Source organism: Lepidochelys kempii, chromosome 21, assembly GCF_965140285.1.
Source record: "Lepidochelys kempii isolate rLepKem1 chromosome 21, rLepKem1.hap1, whole genome shotgun sequence".
NCBI lineage: Eukaryota > Metazoa > Chordata > Testudines > Cheloniidae > Lepidochelys > Lepidochelys kempii.
The window spans coordinates 11,409,690-11,435,477 of NC_136400.1; the positions used below are offsets into that span (position 1 = coordinate 11,409,690).

A 25,788-nucleotide genomic window follows, 5' to 3' on the forward strand; every position below is an offset into this window, starting at 1 on the left:
ATACCTCCCGTGACTGTGACAAGCCCCCTCTGGCACAGGAGAAGGACAGCTTCCAGAGCTGGAGTTAGAGCCAGCATAATGGAGCCTCGGAGAACAGGTCAAGTAATGTCAGACTGGTGCCTGCAGAATACACCTGAAACAGAAACATCTGTTGAGTTACTCTAATGGGCAAACCTGGATGCCCCTTCACCTAAAGATTCTGTGTATGGAAAATCCCACAGAGGAAGAACTACAATTCTAGGAGAACTCCCGGTGTAACTCCCCTTATTAATAGCCCACCTGTCCCAGGTACCCCTGCATTCCCACTTGGGCTGTTTTCTTGCATAAAAACCCTTCACACGTTGGGGGCTCACTGTATTTTTGGATCTCCCAAAGTTGAGGGTTTTCCTGGCTAAGCTAGCTGAGAGTTGAGTGAACCACCTCTCATTAGACCTAGTGAAACTAGTTTGGATTAAATAACTTCCTCTCTTTGAACTGGACCTTCCTTGTGGTTCAAAGATGGCTCGGCCTTTTAACTTTTCCTGCCTGCGGCTGCCTCCATGTTCTCCTTGGAAGTGCCAAAATATCTGATGAGGCCAAACTATGAGCAAGTGGTGCGAAAAGTCTTTTCTCATGAAACTTGCAGCCCGGTTTTGATAAGCTTGTGATCTCTGGGGTGTTTATGTGACCTGGAGAGGTTATTGGTTATCCCATGAGTACAGTTTATAAAGTGAGCCCTTTACATCTGCTTCTCCTCCTTTCTGCAAAGGAATGAAATGCTCTGCAGGGCGGGGCCTGCACATGGGGTTCTGAAGTGTCCGTTCCCCCCACTGCCCCCAGAAGAGGGCTTTATCCTGTGTTATCTCAGTAAAGGAGACCACTTGCCTCTGTGTGTCTTCAGGATTCTGTCTTGTCCCTTGCGCTCACTCCCTTTGGGTTCATTAAACTTCCCAAGTGCCATTAATTGCTCATGAAAGCATTTGTAGCCGTTGTGTCCATCTAAAACCTGAAGGAAAACACGTGTATTCTTTCGACTTGGGTGCACTGTCTTTTTTACTTTGTCAAAGCAGTACAATAAAACAGATCATTTCATAACCCAGCCGTATTCCTCATGCTGTTCTCTCTGTGTGATGCCTTGGGGCCTGAACCTGCCAAAGCCTGAGGAGTCATCCCTGAGCCAGACTGCAGAGACGATTACCATTCAACCCGGGTTCAGCCAATCCGCAGGTGGGGACCCACCCAGGCGATCCCAAGGCAGGTATATAGGCTCCTAAGGGAAGCAGACTGTGCTTGGTGTCACTACCTGGCCCGGAGCATTCCCCTTTCAAGTAGTTTTAACAGGCTGCCCTTGTTCCTGCTCTAGCCAGCCCCTGCTGCAGCCTCAGCTGGCTGCTCAGCGATTGATGGGACAATGCCCCGAAGAAGTCTTGTGCGTAGCTCAGAAGCTTGTCTTGCTCACCACGAGAAGCTGGTCCAATAAAAGCTATTACCTCACCTGTCTTGTCTCTCTAATATCCTGGGCCCAACACTGCACGACTTTGTCACTGGGTCCATCCTCTGGCTCTCTCTTCTGCCAGAGGCCGGGGCAGGGTTGAGTTAATAAATGTAGTCTTGAGACGCTGACCACAGTGCAGTACGGTATGATCTCTATGGACTGACGCACGTCACATAGCAATAGCGATGGGAGTACAAAATCACGGAGCAGCTCCGTCCCTCTCTGCAGAGGACGTGATGGGAAACGGGCCTGTGGGTCTGAGATTTTGTTAAGCCTTTTCTCCCAAAACACAGACTTCAGATCCATTGTGACTTGACGCTGTCCCTTTAATGCTGCAATTAATGTAGGCAGAGACTGCAATTAATGTAGGCAGTGTTTAAACCAGAGGATTTTAAACTGTGGGGTGTGGCAGGGCCTGAGCCAGCCCACGTTGGGGGTGGGTTGGGGGCGCCACTCAGACCTGCTCTGCCCCCCAGCTCTGCTCCTGGCCCTGGCCCCTGACAGTGGCTTGGCCAGAGCTTCTGGCCCCAGCCACAGCTCCACTCCCAGTCCCAGTCCCACCCCCCCACCAGCCTGGGCCCCCGCTACAGCTCTGTTCCTGGCCCAGACCCGGCCCCCAGCCTTGGTTCCCTCGCTAGGATTGCTGACCCTCCAAGATTGGCCTGGAGACTCAGGAATTAAGGATTAATCTTTAATTAAAGATTATGGCATGTGATTAAATCTCCAGGAATACATCCAACCAAAATTGGCAACGCTACCCCTTACCCCTGTCTGCATTTCCTCCCCCACCAGGAGCCGTGGCCCTGCTCCCAGCTCTGGGGCATAGGGGGTGGGCGTGAGTAGGTGGGGGGGGGCACTGGTTTAAACGCTCGCAGCAGTTCACACACGGCTCATTGTACAGATGGCCTCTTCCCAGAAGTTGGCATTGCTGCCGTTAACGCATTCGCTCCAAACCCATTTCATCCTTAGCTGGTTTGAGTTTTGTGTAGCCACGGGCAATGCTGGTGAGCGTTCACACACACATGCTGCATCGTTCTGCGTGCTGGGCAGGAAAGACGGAGCTGCAACAAGCAGGGTGGATTTATTTTCAGTGCTAAGAATCCTGGGGGCTCTTTGGGTCAGGGTGTCCCTCTTTTGCCTTGTCCCAGCCTCAGATATCTTTATGGTGGCTGAAGTTCTTGGGCATCATCTCCTGAAGTGGATCATCAAGGCAACTATACTAGTGTCACGGGTCCACAGGATCGGTGCTATGCCCCCAGCTTTGGAACCGTCTCGAGGAGGTGCTCTTCAGTATGCCTGCCCTCCTAGGGTCTCATTCTTCCTCCAGGGTAACCCATGAGGCTTCACCACCTCCTGAGACTGGACCTCTAGGCCTTCAGCACGCCTGCTTCACACTGCAAGCTCTGTTCCGCGAGTCCAACAGCGAGAGACTCCTGATGGCGATTTGTACACTCTTCAGGGATTAACGCACCTCACAAGCATTTGCAGTGACACTCAGAAAGCATTGTCAAAACAGCCGGGTTTATTAGTCAACTGGGATACAGCAAAGCATAGCCCATTCCGGTTTGCCCAGAGCCCAGTCAAGCTGCAGTGAGCCCTGTGTTCAAGCTCTTTGTGTCTCTCAGTCCGTCCTCCTTGGTCAGACGCCACCTGAGAGCCCCCGGCCTTTCCGCAGCCAGTTCTTTCCTTCTGGAGCTGGGGAATGTTGCACAGCTTCCCTGCTGAGAGGTGGGTGTGATGTTCCCCTCTGGTGTTAGCTGGATGGGTGATCTGCTAAGCCACTCCAATCCTTGACTCTGGGAGCCAGCCTTACCCTGCTCTGCTGTGAGAACCCCCCCTCCTGGGCTGTTCACGCACTGCCTCTGGCATGTAAGCTGCTCCCAGCTACTTGAAAGCGAATGACACCAGCCAATATCTCCGGTCCCAGACACAACCCTAGGAACCTCTGTCTTGCAGTGTCCAGTTATGCCTACTGAATGCTGCAAGCTTATATAAGTTTGTCAATTTAACAAAGAAATTGATATGTACATGGCTGATTTAGAACAACGCTTCCTCAGCTCTCGTCCCCTAAAGCCCCTACTCTACTTCCGCTATATTGATGACATCTTCATCATCTGGACCCATGGAAAAGAAGCCCTTGAGGAATTCCACCATGATTTCAACAATTTCCATCCCACCACCAACCTCAGCCTGGTCCAGTCCACACAAGAAATCCACTTCCTGGACACTACAGTGCTAATAAACAATGGTCACATAAACACCACCCTATACCGGAAACCTACTGACCGCTATTCCTACCTGCATGCCTCCAGCTTTCACCCTGACCACACCACACGATCCATCGTCTACAGCCAAGCTCTGCGATACAACCGCATTCGCTCCAACCCCTCAGACAGAGACAAACACCTACAAGATCTCTGTCAAGCTTTCTTACAACTACAATACCCACCTGCAGAAGTAAAGAAACAGATTGATAGAGCCAGAAGAGTTCCCAGAAGTTACCTACTACAGGACAGGCCTAACAAAGAAAATAACAGAACGCCACTAGCCGTCACCTTCAGCCCCCAACTAAAACCCCTCCAACGCATTATTAAGGATCTACAACCTATCCTAAAGGATGACCCAACACTCTCACAAATCTTGGGAGACAGGCCAGTCCTTGCCTACAGACAGCCCCGCAACCTGAAGCAAATACTCACCAACAACCACATACCACACAACAGAACCACTAACCCAGGAACTTATCCTTGCAACAAAGCCCGTTGCCAACTGTGCCCACATATCTATTCAGGGGACACCATCACAGGGCCTAATAACATCAGCCACACTATCAGAGGCTCGTTCACCTGCACATCCACCAATGTGATATATGCCATCATGTGCCAGCAATGCCCCTCTGCCATGTACATTGGTCAAACTGGACAATCTCTACGTAAAAGAATAAATGGACACAAATCAGATGTCAAGAATTATAACATTCATAAACCAGTCGGAGAACACTTCAATCTCTCTGGTCACGCAATCACAGACATGAAGGTCGCTATCTTAAAACAAAAAAACTTCAAATCCAGACTCCAGCGAGAAACTGCTGAATTGGAATTCATTTGCAAATTGGATACTATTAATTTAGGCTTAAATAGAGACTTGGAGTGGCTAAGTCATTATGCAAGGTAGCCTGTTTCCTCTTGTTTTTTCCTACCCCCCCCCCCCCAGATGTTCTGGTTTAACTTGGATTTTAACTTGAAGAGTGGTCAGTTTGGATGAGCTTTTACCAGCAGGAGAGTGAGTTTGTGTGTGTATGGGGGTGGGGGGGATGTGAGAACCTGGATTTATGCAGGAAATAGCCCAGCTTGATTGTCATGCACATTGTGTAAAGAGTTGTCACTTTGGATGGGCTATCACCAGCAGGAGAGTAAATTTGTGTGGGGGGGTGGAGGGTGAGAAAACCTGGATTTGTGCTGGAAATCATTTTAGATAAGCTATTACCAGCAGGACAGTGGGGTGGGAGGAGGTATTGTTTCATATTCTCTGTGTATATATAAAGTCTGCTGCAGTTTCCACGATATGCATCTGAGGAAGTGAGCTGTAGCTCACGAAAGCTTATGCTCTAATAAATTGGTTAGTCTCTAAGGTGCCACAAGTCCTCCTTTTCTTTTTATGTACCAGGCTTATTATCCCAAGGGGAGCCTCTGACACTCTGCAAACCAAACACACTGCTTCAGGTAGAATAAAAAACAGATTTATTAACTATAAAGATCGATTTTAAGTGATTATGAATCAAAACACAAAAGGTCAGATTTGGTCAAATGAAATAAAAGCAAAACACATTCTAAGCTGATCTTAACACGTTCAATGTCCTTAAAAACTTGATCTTCTCACCACAGGCTGGCTGGTTACTTTTCAGCCAGGCTCTCCCCTTTCATCAGCATTTCAGTCGCTTGGTGGTGGTGGTGTCTGTAGATATAGGTGGACGAGAGCGAGCGTGGCAAAATGGCTCCCCCTTTTGTCATGTCCTTTCTTTCCTCATGGCTTTGTGCCCCCCCCCCACCTTCAGAGTCAGATGAGCATTACCTCATCGCAGTCCCAAACTGCCCAAAGGAAGGGGGGGTGAGTCCCTCAAGGGCCTAACAGATTCTTTTGTTGCTGCCTGAGCCAGTGTCCATTGTTCCTGTGAGGCTGGGCTTGTCCCATCCATCCCCTGACGAGGTATGAACTGCCTCCCTGTTTTTAGAGAGTTTTTGCTTATGGGCTTGCTTTAAGCCATGAGGATACATTTTCAGCCTCATAACTATATACATGAAATTATAACCTCTACCCTTACTGTAACATTACTGTAACAATTACTATAACAGCCATGCTCCGTGCATTATGGGCCTTCCGAAGACACCCAACATGACAAACTTTGCATTGGATACCACACAATCATTTTATAAAGATGAACATGGGGGTGTAGGGTGTTTCCCCGAGGTACAGAGCGTCACACTGGGGAACTCCATCTCTCTCTGTGTCCTTGGGTGTTAGGTGTGAATGTCCCTGGGACTGGCTTTGCCGTTGTCTTCGTGGGTTCTCCACTGATACGGGGTCTGCCTCAGCCAGTCTTTGTCCAATGACCCATTTAGTCTCAGGGCTCGTCTACACTTAAAGTGCAACAGTGCCGACACTACCTATGCCAAAGGGAGGGCATCCCCGATCAGCGTAGGTCCTCTGCCTCCCCAACAGGCGGTAGCTAGCTCGACAGAAGAATTCTGTAAACCTAGTGCTGCCTATGTGGGCACTGAGATCAACTGAACTCTGCCGCTCGGGGTATGTGTGGATTTTTCACACCCTGAGAGACGTCGTTATGCGGATCTAATTTTCTAATTTTTCTCAGAAAGCCAGGTGCCAGCCATACCTGTATCTCTTAGCCAGCCTCGAGAGCAAACAGTTCTTTTCCAGCCATTGAGTAACAATGCAGCATACAGTGGAAATTGAGGCTCATGTAGGATTCATACAAATATTAGACAATTTCCATTTCATCACAACTGGCTCTTACTAGTTAAGCCTGTAGAAGTCACATAACCATGTGTCCTTCTGATGGCCCCCTGAAGTTGGTGGTTAGCAGCTAGCTTGCAGGGAGGAGAGTTCTGATAATTAACCCATAATCCTTTCTGTGTAAAACAAAGCCTGTGGGGTTGGGGGGCAGATGGTGGCATTGTCCATGTGGCTGTAATCAGCTGTTTTGCATATTGCATTGAGGGAAATCAACTGCTCGGGATTTCCTTCTTAACCCCCTTAAGCCCAGGAATGCCGCAAAATTAGGTTTATACTTAAAGTGAAGATATCTGACCAAGGAAATGCCTGCTGGGTCGTAAATTTGATAGAAGCTGTCGGTGTCTGACAGATGGGGACCAGGTTACCTGTCACAACTCACTCGGTAACACTCATCACACTGTTGTGGTTCAACTTAAAACTACCAAGCTCTCCCCACTGCTGCTACTGTTTGCCTTTATATGAATTGTTAGGCTGTTTGGTCTAAGGAAACATGCCTCTAGTTGGAGCATTTTAATTATTTGTTGAAATAAGAACGTGCTTAAGAACAGAAGAACGGCCACATCGGGTCAGACCAAAGGTCCATCCAGCCCAGCACCCTGTCTTCCGACAGCGGCCAGTGCCAGGTGCCCCAGAGGGAGTGAACTTAACAGGTAGTGATCTAGTGATCTCTCCCCTGCCATCCATCTCCCATGAGTCTTAAGCGAGATGTAAATTCTTGCTTGTTGTGTCTCAGCTGGGAGACGTCTCTCTATGTACGTAGCGCCGCTCTGGCTTTACCGTCTATGGGATCTCTTCCGTCAGCGATCTCAGCCAGTTAATAAGCATCCCTGTCCTCCTCTAGCACCGGGACTTCACCGAGGACATTGCCACAAGGCAATGCTAGTGGGTCCTTGGAGGTGCTGCCAGGCTCTGGGTATTGGCAGCGCACAGCGGAGGGGGAGTTTGGGCATGCAGGGTGGAGCCGGCAGGCTGTGTACCCTGGACCACGGCAGCCCGCTCCCCAACTTGCTCCATCCCATTGCCCGGCCCTCAGACAGGGTTAAACCTCCCAGCAGAGCTGCGAGTGCACAGCTCGGCTCCCGCTGGCCTTGGCCTCTGGAACGAGGGGTGCTGGTTTGGTCCAGTGGCTCTCAGCACCCCCCCACTCTACACACTGTTCCGGCCCCCCCGGTCTCGCCCCGCCCAGCGCTGGGCATGTGGCTCTCAGAAGAGGCAGCAGCCACGGAGGGAAGGGAACCAGGCCGAGCGTCCGGCCTGCACATCAACTGGCCAGTGGCCACACGCCACCTCTCCCAAGATGGCGGCCGCACAAAGCTATTCCCCATTTCCCTCCGCCTCTACCAAAATGGCGTCCCATTGGCACCCACGCCCAACTCTCGTGAGAGCAGGCCCCCTGTTTATGAGGCGCGAGTGGCAAAAGCTCGCCCCCTTCCGGCTAGCTGAGGCGAGAGGTGTGTCTGGCCAGGGGGGCTCGGGGCTCAATTCGGGGCCTACATGAGCCTCCCACATTGGCTGAGCCAGGGGTCAGAGTGGCGATGAGGGGAGCGGGGACCTCCCGATGGGGCCCTTGGTGGGGGCCCCTCCCCGTGCCCCCACCCCGGCCTGGGGTCAGTGCTGGCACCCCTTGGCCAGCCCGGGCCAGCCCGGGCGGCCTCTGTGCAGGGGGCTGGCATTGAGCCCACCTCTGCCTTGAGCCGGCCGGGGCCAGCTGTGGCAGGGGGAGAGAGCAGAGCCGGGCCGCCCTTGGGATCGGTTCTGGGGCCAGTTCTGTTCAATATCTTCACCAGTGATGTAGGTAATGGCATAGGGAGCACACTGGTAAAGTTTGCAGACGATCCCAAGCCGGGAGGGGTTGCAGTTACTTTGGAGGCTAGGTTTAAAATTCAAAAAGATCTGGACAAACTGAGGGAATGGTCTGAAGTCAATAGGATGAAATTCTCTGAGGACGAATGCAAAGGCTGGGTGCTTTTGACACGGTCTCCCACAGTATTCTTGTCAGCAAGTTAAAGAAGTATGGGCTGGATGAATGCACTATAAGGTGGGTAGAAAGTTGGCTAGATTGTCGGGCTCAACGGGTAGTGATCAATGGCTCCATGTCTAGTTGGCAGCCGGTATCAAGTGGAGTGCCCCAAGGGTCGGTCCTGGAGCCGGTTCTGTTCAATGTCTTCATAAATGATCTGGAGGATGGTGTGGATTGCACTCTCAGCAAATTTGCGGATGATACTAAACTGGGAGGAGTGGTAGATACACTGGAGGGCAGGGATAGGATACAGAGGGACCTAGACAAATTGGAGGATTGGGCCAAAAGAAATCTGATGAGGTTCAATAAGGATAAGTGCAGGGTCCTGCACTTAGGACGGAAGAACCCAATGCACCGCTACAGACTAGGGACCGAATGGCTAGGCAGCAGTTCTGCGGAAAAGGACCTAGGGGTGACAGTGGATGAGAAGCTGGATATGAGTTAGCAGTGTGCCCTTGTTGCCAAGAAGGCCAATGGCATTTTGGGATGTATAAGTAGGGGCATAGCGAGCAGATCGAGGGACGTGATCGTCCCCCTCTATTCGACATTGGTGAGGCCTCATCTGGAGTACTGTGTCCAGTTTTGGGCCCCACACTACAAGAAGGATGTGGATAACTTGGAGAGAGTCCAGCGAAGGGCAACAAAAATGATTAGGGGTCTGGAACACATGACTTATGAGGAGAGGCTGAGGGAACTGGGATTGTTTAGTCTGCAGAAGAGAAGAATGAGGGGGGATTTGATAGCTGCTTTCAACTACCTGAGAGGTGGTTCCAGAGAGGATGGTTCTAGACTATTCTCAGTGGTGGAAGAGGACAGGACAAGGAGTGGTCTCAAGTTGCAGTGGGGGAGGTTTAGGTTGGATATTAGGAAAAACTTTTTCACTAGGAGGGTGGAGAAACACTGGAATGCATTACCTAGGGAGGTGGTAGAATCTCCTTCCTTAGAAGTTTTTAAGGTCAGGCTTGACAAAGCCCTGGCTGGGATGATTTAATTGGGGATTGGTCCTGCTTTGAGCAGGGGGTTGGACTAGATGACCTCCTGAGGTCCCTTCCAACCCTGATATTCTATGATTCTATGATTCTACCCCGCTTAGGAAGGAACAATCAGTTGCACACATACAAAATGGGCAACAACTGCCTAGGCAGGAAAGGGATCTGGGGGTCATAGTGGATCACAAGCTAAAAGAGTCAACAGTGTAACCCTGTTGCAAAAAAACCAAACATCATTCTGGGATGTATTAGCAGGAGTATTGTAAGCAAGACACAAGAACGGGTTTCAGAGGAGCAGCCGTGTTAGTCTGTATCCGCAAAAAGAAAAGGAGGACTTGTGGCACCTTAGAGACTCAATAAATAAATTGGTTAGTCTCTAAGGTGCCACAAGTCCTCCTTTTCTTTTTGAAGTCACAAGAAGTAATTCTTCTGCTCTACTCCGTGCTGATTAGGTCTGGAGTGTTGTGTCCAGTTCTGGGTGCCACATTTCAGGAAAGATGTGGACAAATTGGAGAGAGTCCAGAGAAGTGCAATAAAAATGATTAAAGGTCTAGAAAACAACATGACCTATGAGGGAAGATTGAAAAAACTGGGTTTGTTTAGTCTGGAGAAGAAGACTGAGAGGGGACATAACAGTTTTCAAGTATGTAAAAGGTTGTTAGAAGGAGGAGGAAGAAAAAATATTGTTCTTAACCACTGAGGATAGGACAAGCAATGGCAGTTTAGGTTGGACATTAGGAAAAACTTCCTAACTCTCAGGGTGGTTAAGCACTGGAATAAATTGCCCTGGGAGGTTGTAGAATCCCCTTCATTGAAGATTTTTAAGAGCAGGTTCGACAAACACCTGTCAGCAAAGGTCTAGATAATCAGTCCTGCCGTGAGTGCAGGGGACAGGACTAGATGACCTCTCGACGTCCCTTCCAGTCCTATGATTCTACTCCCAGCTCCTGACAGTCAGAGGCTTAGCGACATGCAGAGCATGGGGTTGTATCCCTGCCTGTCTTGGCTAATAGCCACTGTTGGACCTGCCTTCCATGAATTTAGCTCGTTCTTTTGTGAACCCGGCTATATTTTACAAACCCTTTATACTCTTGCTCCTAGTATGGGCCCTCCACCTTCACTGTGGCTGCTTTTCTCATCTTGGTTTTGTGGCTTCAGCATTTCGGGCGGTGGAATGAAATGGGCTGAAAAGAGAAATGGTTACTGTATTGAAAAATAGGGATTCCCCATGCTCCGAGCACCTGAGATTATTGAAGATGAAACAACAAAGGATCTAATTTAAAATTCACCATTGTTGCTGTTTAGCTATTTCTGCACTTTTCTGGGCCTGCACAGTGAACATGTCACTTCCATTTTTATCACTGCTGTACTAGCCCCTGTTATGTTTGGGTTCAAATCATTACACGGGAGTGTTTCATTCCACCAGAATGCTGCAGGCTAACCGACTACCCTGGTTGATGGGATTAAAGGTGGTTTTAGGTGCTAATGTACCTGCAGTTGCAACCTGTCCAGAGTGATTAATTCAGTTGATCCTTTCAAGTTTCTGATCTGCTCTTTGTCTTTCAAATCTCCAGCAGTAAAGTTTCCCGTGACACTCTGTAGGAAGCAGTGCTGGAGATCCTGCAAGGGACTCAAGTGAAACCACGCAAATAAGAACTCTCCTCTGTGCTGTGGGTTGTGCCCTTCCCCAAATGCCAACTCCATGACTGGAAATCTCTGGCGAAGAGAGAGAGGGATTTTTGGCAGAGTATTCATGCTCTGCTAAATATCACTACAGCTTTTCCTATGCATATTGATATTCATCTTGTTTTACTGGGTTCTTAAATTCTAACTTTGGGTGAATCTGCAGTTACTTGAGGCTTCTTTTGTTTCTTCTGTCTTTCAGGTTTGCGGAAACAGTGGAGCTGCTGATCAGTCTGAAAAACTATGACCCGCAGAAGGGCAAACGTTTCTGGCACAGTCAGGCTTGGCACCTCTCTGATTCCACCCAGCCTTTGGCCTGCATCCTTCTCCCTCCAGGCACTTTGAATGTATATGTGGTTGGCAACACTGACTGCTTGATACAGTGGCAGGAGGGTGCAGTGCTGAATTGCCCGGGTCGTTCAGACCCCCCATCTCCAAGTGGTGTGGCTGGACGGACCCGTCTCCTGGGTCTTACAATGTGAGGGTAGGTGTGCTGAGGCTCCTGTGCTGATCCTTGTGACCAGTTGGAGAAACCAGATTAGAGGCAGGTGGATGAAGATTCACGGGTGATTGTTGTAAAGTTTCTGGGCCGCAGCTCTGCCTGTTCCCTCAAGGTGTAGGGGCCTGACAGTGCAGCAGAACAGTGTGGGGTGTCATCTTCCCTGCCGGACAGGCTCAAGTCCTTCCTGTGCCGTGAATTCTCAGTCTGCGTGCTGGGGGTCCAGCAACACTGTGATGAGGCCAAAGCAGTCAATATCCCTCACATGAACATCGAGCCTCCGAAGAAACTCAGGAACAAGCTAGTGAAAAAGCTGGGTGAGTAGAACTATGCTGCCAATATGCCTGTGATTTGTGTGGATGGAGGCTTCCTGGAAATACCAGGTCATGTAATGCAGACAGTGGGCTGGTATAAACTCAAAGAGATGGGGGAGAAATGCTACTGTTAAAATGTGGTAGAAACTTGCCACAAGGGAAGATTGTATCTCCTGGAGGTGTCAGACTTTACATACACACTACTGTATCCAACCTGACCATTGCAGAAAATTCCTGTAGGAGTAATTGAGTCCTATTCACTACATAGCTAGTGAGAAATTGTTTAAAAGTGACTTGTCCAAGGATCCGAGATCTAAAATGTGGTTCTCTCAACAAGAAAACATAGCTTTCTCAATTACTTTTGTAATCAAGATGGATTAATTCTTTAACATTGTCATGGTGTATATCCCATCATTGAGGACAAGCTGCTAATATGACCAGCCTTTGTAAATCCTTTCCATTTCCATCTGGACAGGGGAAGAGAGTTACCCTGTTTACTCAGATTCCTTGTAAATTCAATCATGTAGCAGTTGCTCCCCTCAGCTGCAGTATGGGGTACCAAACAGATGTTTGGGGTGCACGTGGCTGAGCAATACTAGAGGAGAAATTTACCTACTTGGCAATTTCAAGTCCGCAACGTATCTGACTGGACAGTAAGCAATTGAATTGCAAGGGTATGGTTTATTATGCCATGCTGCCGGGCAATGTGACTTCAGTTAGCTTGACCAGTGCTGCTTTTGCAAAGCACTTACAACAGATTTGGTTTGCTTGAGTTCCGTTGTCTTAAGTCTTGTCTATATTACTATTAGCCAGTTGAGTAGTTGCATCACCGTGAACTCCTAGTGTAGACATAGCGTCCAGGTTGGGGTAAATTGCAACTGCACTGGTGTGGATAAATCCTAGTGTGGATAAGACTTCAGCAACAGCCCTCAATGGTTAATAGTACCTCACCCACCTTGTCTCTCTCTCTCTTATTGGACCAACTTCTGTTGGTAAAAGACAAGCTTTTGAGCTCCACAGAGCTCTTCAGGTCTGAGTCTGTGGAGCTCAAAAGCTTGTGTCTTTCACCAGCAGAAGTTGGTCCCGAAAAAGATAATACCTCTCCCATATCCTGGGACCCACATGGTTACAACGCTGCAAACAACAAAGTGTACTCTGTTCCAGTAAATGCACAGAGCTCTTATTGTAATGAACAGAACCCTTATCTCTCACTCCCAACATCAGGTTGATGCTGATGTGTGTTGGGAAGGGGGGGGGGTAAGGAAAGGAGGAAATTTCCCTGGCTTGTTCCAGAAACTGTCTTGTCTGGTACTGGGATTACCTATGTTTAAGAAACATGCCAGATCAGTAGTGAGGGGTGATTACACTTGTTCAGCCTAGGCTTGTCTCCAAGTATAACTTGTTACCTAATGCGAGATTCTCTGAAGTCTGTAAATATACAAACTTGTGAGAACTTAATAGTTCTTAGCAACAGTTTGCAGGTTTCTCTAAGTGAGGTGTAAATCAAACCCTGTATTAAAATAGATGTGGCCAGAACTACAGTGTTCTGGGCATTAATCTTTTTTTCATAGCTAAGTAGTACAATGCCTTTCTGGCTTCAGAGTCCCTGATCAAACAGATTCCTCTTACCTTGGGTCAGGGTCTGAACAAAGCTGGTAAGTTCCCTTCCCTCTTCACTCACAATGAAAAGATAGTGGCCAAGGTCGATGAAGTCAAGTCTACTATCGAATTTCAAATGAAAAAAGTAAACAAAAAATAAATGCAGAACACCAGACCTCAGAAGCCAGTTACACAGCATGTGGTCAGAGTCAGGACTGTAATGAAGCTATTGGCTGCCTGCCATTATACATGGATTTGCACTGTCAGGGCTGGACTGCAGTTTTCCTCCAGGGTTGTTAAGGAGGCTGCCAGTGGAAAATATCTAATCAATCTCAGTTTGTGTATTTAGGGAACACAATGCATTCAGATGCTAACCTGAGGGTGGAGGGAATTTACAATTTGTTTTAAATGACAGATGCAAGCGAAGAGGCCTGAACTTGGAAAATGCAGAGTGCTCCTGGTGCTCACTGAAGTCAGTGGGAATTAAGGACGTGCTCAGCACCTGTCGTGATTGGCTCCTGCAGTTAGGGAGGATCAAATGGTCCAAGCTTCAGTTAGCCAGGAATTAGGATAATAGATTTGTATTATACAGACTTATGTATGTAGTCACTGAAGCTTTATGCTTAATATTGTGTAAATGAACTTCAGTCTTACAGGTGAAACAGTGAGTTTTGAGTAGTGTTTTCTTGCATTTGCTTTAAAACTGTTTTTGTTAACTTTCAAGAAAGTTAATGGAGAGGATGGAACCAGAGTTTTAAATGAACACAGCCCTAATCCAAATTCAAATTCATGATGGTCGAAACCTGATTCATAGCAAATATTGCTTGACTGAGTATTCCCCCTCAAGCTTAATTGGCCACTTGATTTAAAAACAACTTGAATGAACCAAGAGCAAAAGTGGCTGGCTTTGAACATATAAATCTTTCACTAAACAGCTTGAGCTACTGAATTCCTGACACTGCAGCATGGATCTATTGTTTTCATTTTAAACTTTCTGTCAGTCTGTAATTTGGCTATATAGCATAGATTTGAGCAAATTTGGTACCCAGGGTGTGTTCTTAACAGAATGAAAAGAAAAGCTTGGTGGCTGAGATGCAAAAAAAGCAGAAATTAATAGGATCCTAATGATTTTTCTAATATGAAAAATATAAACAAAATTATTGTAAAACAAATATCCTGTGTGGCATGGATTAGTGATTTTGTGGAATCTTTTGGTTGGGGAAGAGATTTATCATTAGAAATTTTACTGCGTAGCGTAGTGGGGAGAGTGTACTGGACTGGGTATTAATAAACGGGAGTTCTCTTCCCTCGTCTGCCATTGATCTTGTGGTGTAGAGCAAGTCACTTAACTTCTGCCTCAAGTTTCTGATCTACAAAACAAGAACAATTATACTTATAACCTTTTTTAAAGTACTTGAGATCTGCTAATAAAAAGTACCGTATAATCAGCTGACTAGTTTCATCATCAACAAAGATTGCACCCAGCTTTTTAGCATGGTGTTTAGTTACAGCACATGGAAGCCAGTGGCAAAGTTATGTCTGTTTTTGATAGAGAAACTGAAAAAATTAGCTTGGTTGAAAGTAAAGCTGTTCAGATCTCAATTTCACAAATGGTGTATTTAATGGAGTCTTCAAGTGTCAAACTCTGGAATTCCATAAAGCATTTCCAGGCTGCAGAGGAATTGGGGAATTGTAAACCCTGTAGTATAATATTTTATCTCTTTAAAAAAGGTTTATGAGGAGACTCAATTGCAGCCTACAGATGGATTCCAAAGATTTAAATCAGACCTCTTAATCTAATTATTAATTTTAAGGACAGCCAGCCAGTTAGCCTTAAAATCACTCTTGATAGCTGTTCTCTGCTTGCTTTACCTGTAAGGGGTTAAAAAGTCCCCCAGGTAAAGAAAAGGGAGTGGGCACCTGATCAAAAGAGCCAATGGGAAAGCTAGAGCTTTTTAAAATTGGGAAAGAAGCTTTCCCTTTGTCTGTTGTGCTCCAGGAAAGAGGGGAACAGAGCAAAATCAGGGCTATGACTATTCTGTAAGCAGCTTTAAGCCAGGTATGAGAAATCATCAGAGTATACCTAGAATTACTTATTTAACCCCCCCCCATATGTAAGTAAATTAGGAATGTTTAGAAAGATGCAATTAGGTTTTTCTCTTTATTTTTTCAAGATTTGTGGACTCCTCTGTACTAACAGCAGATGTTTTTGTTTGCTTGTAACCTTATGCTGAACTCTCAAGAACGCTATTTTGGGTGCTTGATTTTTGGAATGGCTCTTTTAAAATCTAGCAAAAGCCTAAGTTCCGGATGTATTTTCTTCCTGTTTGTTTTTAATAAATTTACCTTTTTTAAGAACAAGATTGGATTTTTGGTCTCCTGAGAGGTTTGTGCATGTTGTTTGATTAGCTGGTAGCAACAGCTAATTTCCTGTGTTTTCTTTCTCAGCTCTTCCCGGGGGGAGGGCAGTGAAAGGGCTTGAGGGTACCCCACAGGGAGGAATTCCCAAGTGTGCCTTCCTGGGTCCAAGGGGTTTTTTTGCATTTGGGTGGTGGCAGTGTTTACCAAGCCAAGGTCAGAAAAAAGCAGTAACCTTAGGAGTTTAATACAAGCCTGGAGTGGCCAGTATTAATTTTTAGAATCCTTGCAGCCCCCACCTTCTGCACTCAAAGTGCCAGAGCGGGGAATCAGCCTTGACACATACAGACAATGACTTGTTTATTTTGCTCTATATACTATACACTGAAATGTAAGTACAATATTTATATTCCAATCAATTTATTTTATAATTATATGGTAAATATCAGAGTAAGCAACTTTTCATAGTGTGCTGTACCGCTTTTCTATTTTTGTCTGACTTTGTAAGCAAGTAATTTGTAAGTGAGGTGGAACGTGGGGGTACACAAGACAAATCAGCCTCCTGAAAGGGGTACAGTAGTTTGGAAAGGTTGAGAACCAGACAGACATCATCTTCCTTTCCAAATGCAAACAGATGGACATCATACCAAAAGGCCTTACAATGTGTATTTTTTCATGGTCTGTGTGTATATAAAATCTCCTCACTGTACTTTCCACTTTATGCATCTGATGAAGTGAGCTGTAGCTCACAAAAGCTTATGCTCAAATAAATTGGTTAGTCTCTAAGGTGCCACAAGTCCTCCTTTTCTTTTTGCAAATACAGACTAACACGGCTGCTACTCTGAAAACTGTTTTAGAGCAACCCATATGCCATTGAGAGAGTACCTAAAGTCAAATGAGGAGCAGCTGCAGTTAAATGACAGGGATCAGCAGGGAGGCTTCTCATAAAGATGAACTGCAAAGCCAGATGAGATGAGCAGATTCCCATCCTGAAGGCTCTCACTAGCTAGTCAGGAGCCTTCAACATGGAAAGATTTCTTTGATGAAACCTTCTTTAAGCCCTTCTTAGAATGATATCTTCACAGAATTTTATAAACCCTGCAGCCCCCCTGCTACCCAATCAGTTTTAAAATCCAGCCAGGAGTGTAAAAAAAGTAAACTCCAAAGTAGTCATAGTATTTTATAGCTCAGCAAAGCCTGAGCATGGATAGACCCATAACTGGTCTTTATCTTGAGAGTACTGGGAAGTAGGCACAGGTTTGAACTAATGGTAGGGTTCATAGAGCCACCATGAAGAGAGATTAAATCTGCCTGAATTTTGTTTTCTGAACGCTTATGACAAGAACTCAAGATAATGGGAAGGGAAAATATTTTTCTCTATTTTTCAGTTGATTTACGTTGTATATTTGACTATGTGTATTGTCCGTTTCCTCTGGTGGGTCTATTTCACAGTAAGATTGAGAGAAACTTCCTAAAGGAGTATGACTGTAAAATCTCAGATTTGCGAAGGGGCTGAAATGACTTCTAACTAACCTCTTGGGAAAGACATGAATTTGACTGTCTATGAATGGAAATAAACATAGCAGGTTATGTTCCCTTCCCAGTGAAAATTCATTGGGAGTGGCAAACTCGTCAGTGTGCCTGTGTGAAATGGGGAGGTACCTCGTTGTTATAGAAGAAAGGAAAATGGTTGTAAGGCTGTTTTACTGTACTTCATTCTAAAAGGATAAAGAAATAAGGTTTAAATACAGTAAAAATAAATGCTCAATGGATTTTTCAAACCACACTGACTAGTCTTGGCAGAGATTTTCTGCTTCACTGAAATCCTCCCATGGTGTCATTGATCTTTTAATGCGTTTTAGTGGGTTTTTGGATTACTAGGGATCACTGGATATATTTGAATTCAAAACTGCACCTCCAGTTTCACTGGCCTGTCACCTGCTTTGTTCCAAAGAAAAAGCATGCAGAAAATCCACGTCTGTGGATGATTTGAAACAACTTTACCTGCGCTCAGTAAAGGAGAGAAAGATGGCAGGTAGCCCTACACTGTGTATCCACAGAGAACAGGACCAGAAGGGCTAGTCAAAGAAGATTCTCCTCAGCCGGCTCTGCCAATATGTTTGAATTTTGGAGGAGACATCCTATACAGATGGCAAAAGTCAGTTGGACTCGCTTGGCTGAGACTGCCAACAATGGGGTTAATTACTCAAGACTTTTAGTGGCTTTTATAATGGCACCCGTTTCCTTAAAACTGGACTGAGCACAATTCCGCAGGCTATGGAGCAACAGTTAGTTTTAAGAACCTGATCCCTACCAACCTGCACTTTGGAACAAGGTGAGTAGAAACCCACAGGTGAAATTCTTCATGTTCTATTACCAAGTCCCTGATCCCATCCCCTTTCCTGGGATCTGTACTCCGCTTTCGCGGTTCATCAGGTCACTAATAAATCTTCACCTTCATTTCCAGAATGTACTGAAGCACCATCAAGGGAACAAAATGCCTTATTCATTTTTTGGGGTTTCAGGAGGAGAATCTGTGCTTGCCAAACACTTGCAAACAAAGACCTATTAATCTTTCCAACGTTCTCAGGAGTCTCTCTAACTTTCCAAGAGTTAGTGAGCAGGATATACAGCACCATGCTGACGGAGGGAGGAGGTACCAGCTCTGCAATTCTCTCCTGCTGATATACAGACAATCCCTTTATTTTAAAAGGACAGACGTCCGATCCTGCTTAGTAACGTTTACTCCAGTCTCCCGGAGCCAAAAGAGTATGCCTTCTTGTAAGAGTTGTGATAGCTTCAGAAATCCTTTAGTGGCTTCAATGGGCAGCTAGTGGCCTGAGCTGAGCACTGACATCCTGTGAGCTTTCAATGCTCAAAGAAAATATGGCAAGAGCAGCAGTCGGCTGTCTCCCATGGTGACTTGGGGATTATCTTTCGGCGTGGTAAAAGGCTGGCGCAGGGTTCAGTCATTACCTTGACGCCGTTAACCTAGTGCGTCACTGCCTACTGTTGATATCCTTTTTCTAGGCTATAGGACTACAGCTGTGTGGCGGTGGGCTGTGATCCTGTCTTCTCACCAAAGGGTTAAAGGTATTGGCTCCGTTATTCTGGCCAAACTTCAGTTTGGGTGTTTACATTCTGTCTACCTCAAGTCCCCCTTTCTTTTACACAGTACCGGTCACTTCCTGCTCCCAACTGTTAAAACAGCTGCCCTGTTCCACCCTGGCCATGGCTGCGTTTCAGTGGCAAGTACTCGCTCAGGTATGGTTTATGCCCCTGTGCCTCGGGTTCAGGTTTTGTGTCAGAATTATGTGGCATCTGCAGTCATAAGAAATTGGGTGGCGCTTAGCTGTTTTGGGGAAGTTTGAGCTGAGATTTTGTTCAGGCCTGAAATTCCAAGCAAGAGCAAGGAGAATGGGTACGTTTCCTATGGCTCTGCTAGGAACCTTCTTAATCCTGAAATTCTCTCTCCTCCTGGCTGCTTGTTTTACGGGGGCTGTTGCTGAAGGTGTGATGGCTAATAGATAGTTGCCAGCTGGGGAATTTGAGGGCCACGATAAGGTGCATTGGCTTGTTTCTTGCTTGTTGCTGAGCCATGCCCTCTGCACAGACCTAACCAATCATGCCTGCAGCATCAGCAGCCACTGTCCTCTGAGCAGCTTGCTTTGCAAGCAAAGGACTGGATAATCCCCCACCATCACAGTTATTCCTGTTTGCAAGCAAGCTAAGGAAGCTTTGAAGGGAGCCTGGGAAGATGTGACCGTAGCAGGCTGCACCGGTTAAGGGGGTGGTAGATCTCGCAGCAGAGCTCGAGGCGTGTAAACCCAGAATCCAGAGAAAGCGGCTGCTGCTCATGCCTGAGGGAGCCTGTGGAAGTCTTCTATCAGGTTATTACTGTCTCTGTTAATGATGCTTAGCTGGAATGTGTGTCTGCATGGGGTGCTTTAATGCTTTCATTTGGGGCAGGCTCCATTATGTCTAGATTTAAAGCAAGCTTTAAAGGGAAATCTTTATTACTAGACCCAAGGCACTGAGAGAGCAGAGTACAGAGGCTTGGTCTATAAGGTCTCAACCAGCCAGCTGGGCTGGTACTGATCAAGTGGGAACATCTCTTGTTCATTTCAATGCTGGGCTTTGTAAATCCTCAGAGGCAGCTAGAGCAAATGCCCCCTTTGTGCCCACGCCACACTGATTACTAGATTGTAAGCGCTTGGGGACAGGGTTTGTCTTTGTTTGATGCACCTTCTAGGTGCTGCAAAAATAACATTTGACCCTTCCAGCAGGACTGGGCCAGCAGTTCAGCTCATGGATGGAGCATGGTACTGGGGAGTTCATGGCCTGCTTTAGCTCTTGATGTGCAGTAACCTGGGCCCTCCCCTTTTGGCTTCTTGCTCACAACTAGGGTCCCCCCTATGTGGGAACAGTGTGGGTAAGGCCTGATCCAACAACCTTAATAGCAAAGGTGCTGTCTCCGGGGGATGGACTGCATGGAACTGAAACCCCCCGAGGGGTTTGCTCAGGAGTCAATAGATGTTTGGTCTTTCTTGCCCTCCAATATGGAGGTGTCTCTGCACCCCTGTGGTATTGGAGTGTGTGGGGAGGCAGGCTCTCATGCCAGGTCCCTTTGCTGCTCTGAGCCCTGGGGGGCTGGGGTGGGGGGATGGAAGGAGGCTGTCTCTACTCTCAGCTGGAGGAGAGAAGCTCTGAACCACTGCAGTGAGTATCCTGTCTTGTGTTTGTGGCAGTTATCCATGCAAATGTCTGATCCGGCCAAAGTGGTCTACAGTGGCAATGAGTTCCACAGGTTCCACAACACTGGACATCGAAGAAAAAGTCAGTCTACAGGAGGGTGTCCCATTTACTTTCCCTAAACCATCTATTTTATATATTTTGGTCATGTCCCCTCTTTTCCATCTTTGAAACGCCTGACCCTTCAGTTAAATCTCTCGATCCTGGTGTATCTGTTGTTGTTACCCTTAGCTGACCTCCTCTTTCTGTTGAATTCTTTAAGATTATCTATTTACTTGTTGCTCTTCCTTCACATTGGATCATGAAAACAAGCCCTTCTCACTTCCGTGCCCTAGTATGTACTCCTTTGGTTGCAACTCCTAAGGAAGTGAATATTTAAGTTTTTTATGTAAATTAAAATTGTACTAGACAATTTTTTGCTAAATCTTGCCTTTTGTGTCTAACCTATCTCACTGTGTTGCTAATGGATTAGAGAAGACAGAGTTCAGTGGAGAGGGAGCCAGATGGATGGTCTGGACTCCTGGGTTCTGTTCTCTAGTTTTGTTACTGACTCCTCAGTAATTGACTTGATCTCTCTCTTTACTGCCATTTCTCTGTTTTAAAGCGGGGATAATGATATTGACCAACCTTTGGAAAGAGCTTTAAAACAGCCAGGCACTAGATTTTAAAGATGGATGTTTAATGTTCATGTATAGAAGCCAACTGGAAAATGCGGAGAGCTACAGGTAAAAAGCACTACACAGGTGTTAAAGTATTCATAAAGAGTTATGCTGCTCTATTTTATTGCTTATCAACAGCACCTGTGACTTGGCTTCTGCCTATTGCAGATCTTGGGATTCTAACTCAGGTACTTACTTGGTTCCCCTCACCCTAATGCCTGAGCATCTTACCTGTATTTGTCCTCACAACATGCCTGTGAGGGAGGGCTGGGCTATTTCCATTGTACACAGTGGGAGCTGAGGCACGCAGAGACTAAGTGACTTGCCTAAGGTTGCCAGTGGTTGGTTGTAAGGCAGGGACTTGAACCGAGGTCTTCCAAACCATTAGGCCATCTTTCCTCTCACCCACTTGTCTAATCATGCACTTCAGTCCTGAGCTGCAGACCCCTTCCCCTGCTTGCTGTTCCGTGCCCATGCTAGTGCCCTAACCTGTGGATGATCTGGCATCTGTCAGATGTTTCCTGCCTTGCCTCCAGTTTCTCCAAAAACTTGATGATGGAGTGCTGTAGGGAGAGGTTCAATATTGCAAGGGCTTATGTGCTGGGAGATGACTTGCATTTTCTTTCTTGGGGCTGGGTTGCTCTCTGAACTGTATAGTGGACGAATGCAGAGTTGGTGTGACCCGGGGGGGGGGGGGGAGGGAGGGAGAGAGAGAGAGAGAGAAAAAATCTTGCTTTCAATAAAGACTTCAGAGTATGAAAAGAAGGGGGTGAAACTTGACAATTACGCCTTGCAAAATGTCCAAGCAAGATCTCAGTCCACCCACAGTAATTATACTTAGCTCTCATATAGCTCTGCTCAGCTCTCAAACATCTCAAAAATGTTTACTAATTGTGATGAACCCTCATTATCAATCACAAACCCTCCTAAGCTTTTATTACTAATTACTAGTATTACTGTACCCCGGGTGGCCCCCAATGATCAGTACCCAGCTGTGCTAGGTGCCATATGGACAATCCAAACCTGGAAGGGTTAACAGGCCTTTAGAAGGCCATGATCTTGCAGATAAGACAATGGGCCTATTTCCAGTGCATAAGAGTAGGTCTTTTTATGATTAGGGCCTTAAGAACATTTCTGGGGTTACTTCCTCTAAGAATTCAGTATGTTCTGGCAGTCCTGCTTTTCTGGGTGGGGTGTGTGGCGTTTAAGCAGTAACTTCCCTCACCCCAATCCTTGGGGGATGTTTTGAAACCTTAATCGAGGTCTGAACATCGAGGTTGTTTTGGAAGCCTGATCCAAATTTTGCACCTCGAACCAATCTGAAGTTTCTTAACCAGCAGGCAGCTTCTGGGGCATGGAGAGCACGTGGTAAGCGAGTAGGTAGAAGATACAGGGAATTGTAGAGAGGAGTTGGAGGACTGTGTAAATGGGAGCCCAGCTACCTGGGCTGTTGCTGCCTCCCCATTGCAAAGTGGGCAGGTAGGGATGTGGGCACAGCTCAGCAGGCTCTCTGCCCTGCTGCCAAGCACACCAGCATGGGTTCAGTGCATGCCTACGTGTACCTGTAAGGGTTCTCAGTGTGGCTGTCTGGCAATAACACACCACGCCTACTGTACTATTTGCAGGGCTGGGACAGGTGGGTCTAGGCCTGTCCAAAAGTAAAGGCCCAGCCCCTCAACTAAAGAGGTAGGAACTGCCAAGTCCAGGCCCCAGTTGAGTCCTGGGGACAACGAAGGGGAATGAGTGAGGTCCAGAGGTTAAAAATCAGGGAACCAGAGGGGGACACTGAACAGGGGTCCCCAGGCAGTGCCCACTGCCACTCAAAGGCGTCTAGGGAGTCAGGGGACGCCACAGAGGAACTCAGCCTGGAGGTGTGATCCAATGAGGGAACAGATACAGGCCCCACAGCTGCAGAGCACCCCCTGTCCTCCGTCGTCGTCCTCCTGCAGTGCTGGATGGACGTCTTGACCAGCCGAGAAGGTCCCACAACTTCGTGAGGCCGGGGCTGGGGTGTGCCTAGATCAGGAGGTGCAGCCAGAACCTCAGTGAGCGTTTCCAGAGGAGCCGGAAGAAGGGGCCGAGCTCAGTGGTTTGAGCATTGGCCTGCTAAACCCAGGGTTGTGAGTTCAATCCTTGAGGGGGCCATTTAGGGATCTGGGGCAAAAATTGGGGATTGGTCCTGCTTCAAGCAGGGGGTTGGACTAGATGACCTCCTGAGGTCCCTTCCAACCCTAACCTTCTATGATTCTACTGTGTGGACACACCCTCCAAACAGCGTGATCTTTCTGCATACTTCTTGGCTGGTCATCTGGGGAGCCGTTGGCCTGTTCCTCCCCCTGCAGCAGCACCAGGAGGGTTGAGTGTTACAGTCCTAGGAGTTCAATAGCAAGTCTCAGAAAGGGCAGAGTTGCTACTCCCCTTGGGCCGGGAGGCTTGGGTGACTGTGCTCTAGGGCTGTATCTGCCCTGAGACTGCACAGGTCTCTCTCTCCTGCCTGGGGCAGCTGCTCCTCTTTAGCTCCTAAGGCCATCCACCAGACTGCAGCTTTAATCTTATTAAGGGAACAAGCTGCTTTGTGGGCTGCAATGGGATTTGATCAGTTGGGGCAGCTGCATTACGCTGCTGGCAAGAGAGTGGGGGGTTACAGGGAGGGCAGGTGCAGTGCTAGGGGGAATGAAATCTGGGGCCTGTTGTGGCAGGGGATGGGGTGAAATGGGGGGGGCGGGGTGCACTAGGGCTGCTGCATTGCTTTGCTGGGGACAGCTGGGTTTACTGTACAGTGGGGGCAGTAGTGATGCAATGCTGGGGGGGGGGAAGATATGGAGTTACTATGGAGACAGCTGCAGTATAAACATCTTGACTCGTGCTAATGAAATCCTTGGGAGACAAATGTCCAGTTTTCTGGAGAGAGCAGCTGGCTTCCCTCACCATTTCTGTGCTGGGTCAGTACCACGGTCTCCCCTGCGACCCGGCAGTAATGCCTCACCTTCCCAGGTGCGGAGCTTCCGCACTCTCCCCTTCCAAGTGCCACGGGCAAGAAGCCCTTTCCTGAAGGGGTTTGAGCTCTGCTGGCAAACGGCTGGAAGGAGCCGAAAGCATCGCAAGCGCGCAGTGTTTACAAGGCGGCAATGCAGCTTATAAACAAGGGGCTTCTTTAGCAGCTGGGAGCAGTGAAAGCACATTCCAAGGAGAGCAAGCCTGAGATCAGCTTCTTGGAGCGGCCTGGCCCGACTGGGAGACGTCTTGCTCTGCCCCGAGCAGAAACAGCATCTTCACGAATGCTTAATCCTTGACCGCATTAGAGCACGCTCCAAGCACGAATGCATCCTCGCGGCCCCTGGGAGGTAGGTCCTTCTCGTTATCCAGATGGGGGAAATGAGGCACAGAGACTAAGGGATTTACCCAAGGCCACAGACAATCGCTGGCAGAGCCACTGGGCCGTCATTCTCGGTAGCAAGCAGAACAGCACGGAGTCTGCTGGGTGCAGCGGGAGGAGAGCTCAAGGAGGTGGAGGAGTAGTCCACTGGGCGTTACCCTGCCTGAGTCCCCCTCGCCCCCACCTGCCTGCTGCCTGGAGTCCCCTTGTCTCGACACAGTGCCATAGAATGGTATGGCACCAAACGCTTGGCCCCAGAAAATGACCATACCTTGTCCTGCTCCAGCGTCTTCCTTGGGAAGATTGCAAAGTGCCTTCATGAACTAAGATTCACGTCAGTCCTGTGAGGCAGGGCAAGTGTATATTTTAGATTATAAGTTCTTTAGGGCAGGGACTGGTACTGACTATCCTGCACCTAGCACAATGGGCCCTGGCTTGGTTGTTACCTAAACGTTTCTACCGGAGGCAAGTGTTACATCTGGGGAAACAGGCCCACAGAGGGGAAGTGACTTGCCCAGGTCTCCTGAGTCCCAGTCCAGCGCTTGATCCCCCTATTCACCCTCCCCTGTAACGAACGCTAGCCGGGATGGGAGAAGTTAGCGGCAAAGGTGTAAGGAGGAGTTTGCAGCTGAGCTTTGAAACAAGGTGGACCACTGAGGTGACCGAGGGAAACAGGGAGGTCACAGGCTGCATGGCAGGAGCTGCAGGGGAGGAGGGTCTCTCCCTGGTGGTGGAGAGGAGTGAGCTGGGATCAGATGACGCCAAGACTGGCTCATACACAACGAGAGACCTGGTGGTGCAGGGGAACAGGGGCCACTTGAGAGCGTGGGGGTGACAATGTTGCGTTTCTCTCTGTTTGAGACTCGGAGGAGTTAGATTCCTTGTGGTGGGAGCAAAGGGCTAGCAGCAGACCTGGGTTTGATCCCTGTCTCTGCCACTGACTTAGAAAGGAAGTGACTTGTCTAGGGTCATGTATTGTGTGCCTCAGTTTCCCCAGTTGTCAGAAAGGGATCAGTTGGCTCCCTCCTGGGGTG

General features: G+C 47.7%; 1 protein-coding gene and 1 pseudogene across 5 annotated transcripts in view; both read left to right on the forward strand.

Moving 5' to 3' along the window:
• Positions 1 to 6,422: 6,422 nt before the first annotated feature.
• LOC140901489 (large ribosomal subunit protein uL1-like) lies at positions 6,423 to 13,769 on the forward strand (annotated as a pseudogene).
• Positions 13,770 to 19,721: 5,952 nt separating this feature from the next.
• Positions 19,722 to 25,788, forward strand: part of LOC140901366 (inositol 1,4,5-triphosphate receptor associated 1) — a 28,228-nt gene continuing 22,161 nt past the window's right edge. For 2 of the 5 annotated variants that reach the window (XM_073320087.2, XM_073320088.2), the window contains exon 1: positions 24,317 to 24,722. The gene's annotated coding sequence lies outside the window, so the exon portion shown is untranslated. Of the gene's footprint in view, positions 19,858 to 24,315; positions 24,723 to 25,788 lie in introns of those variants that run through there. The other 3 variants (XM_073320089.2, XM_073320095.2, XM_073320093.2) reach the window with 3 other exon arrangements.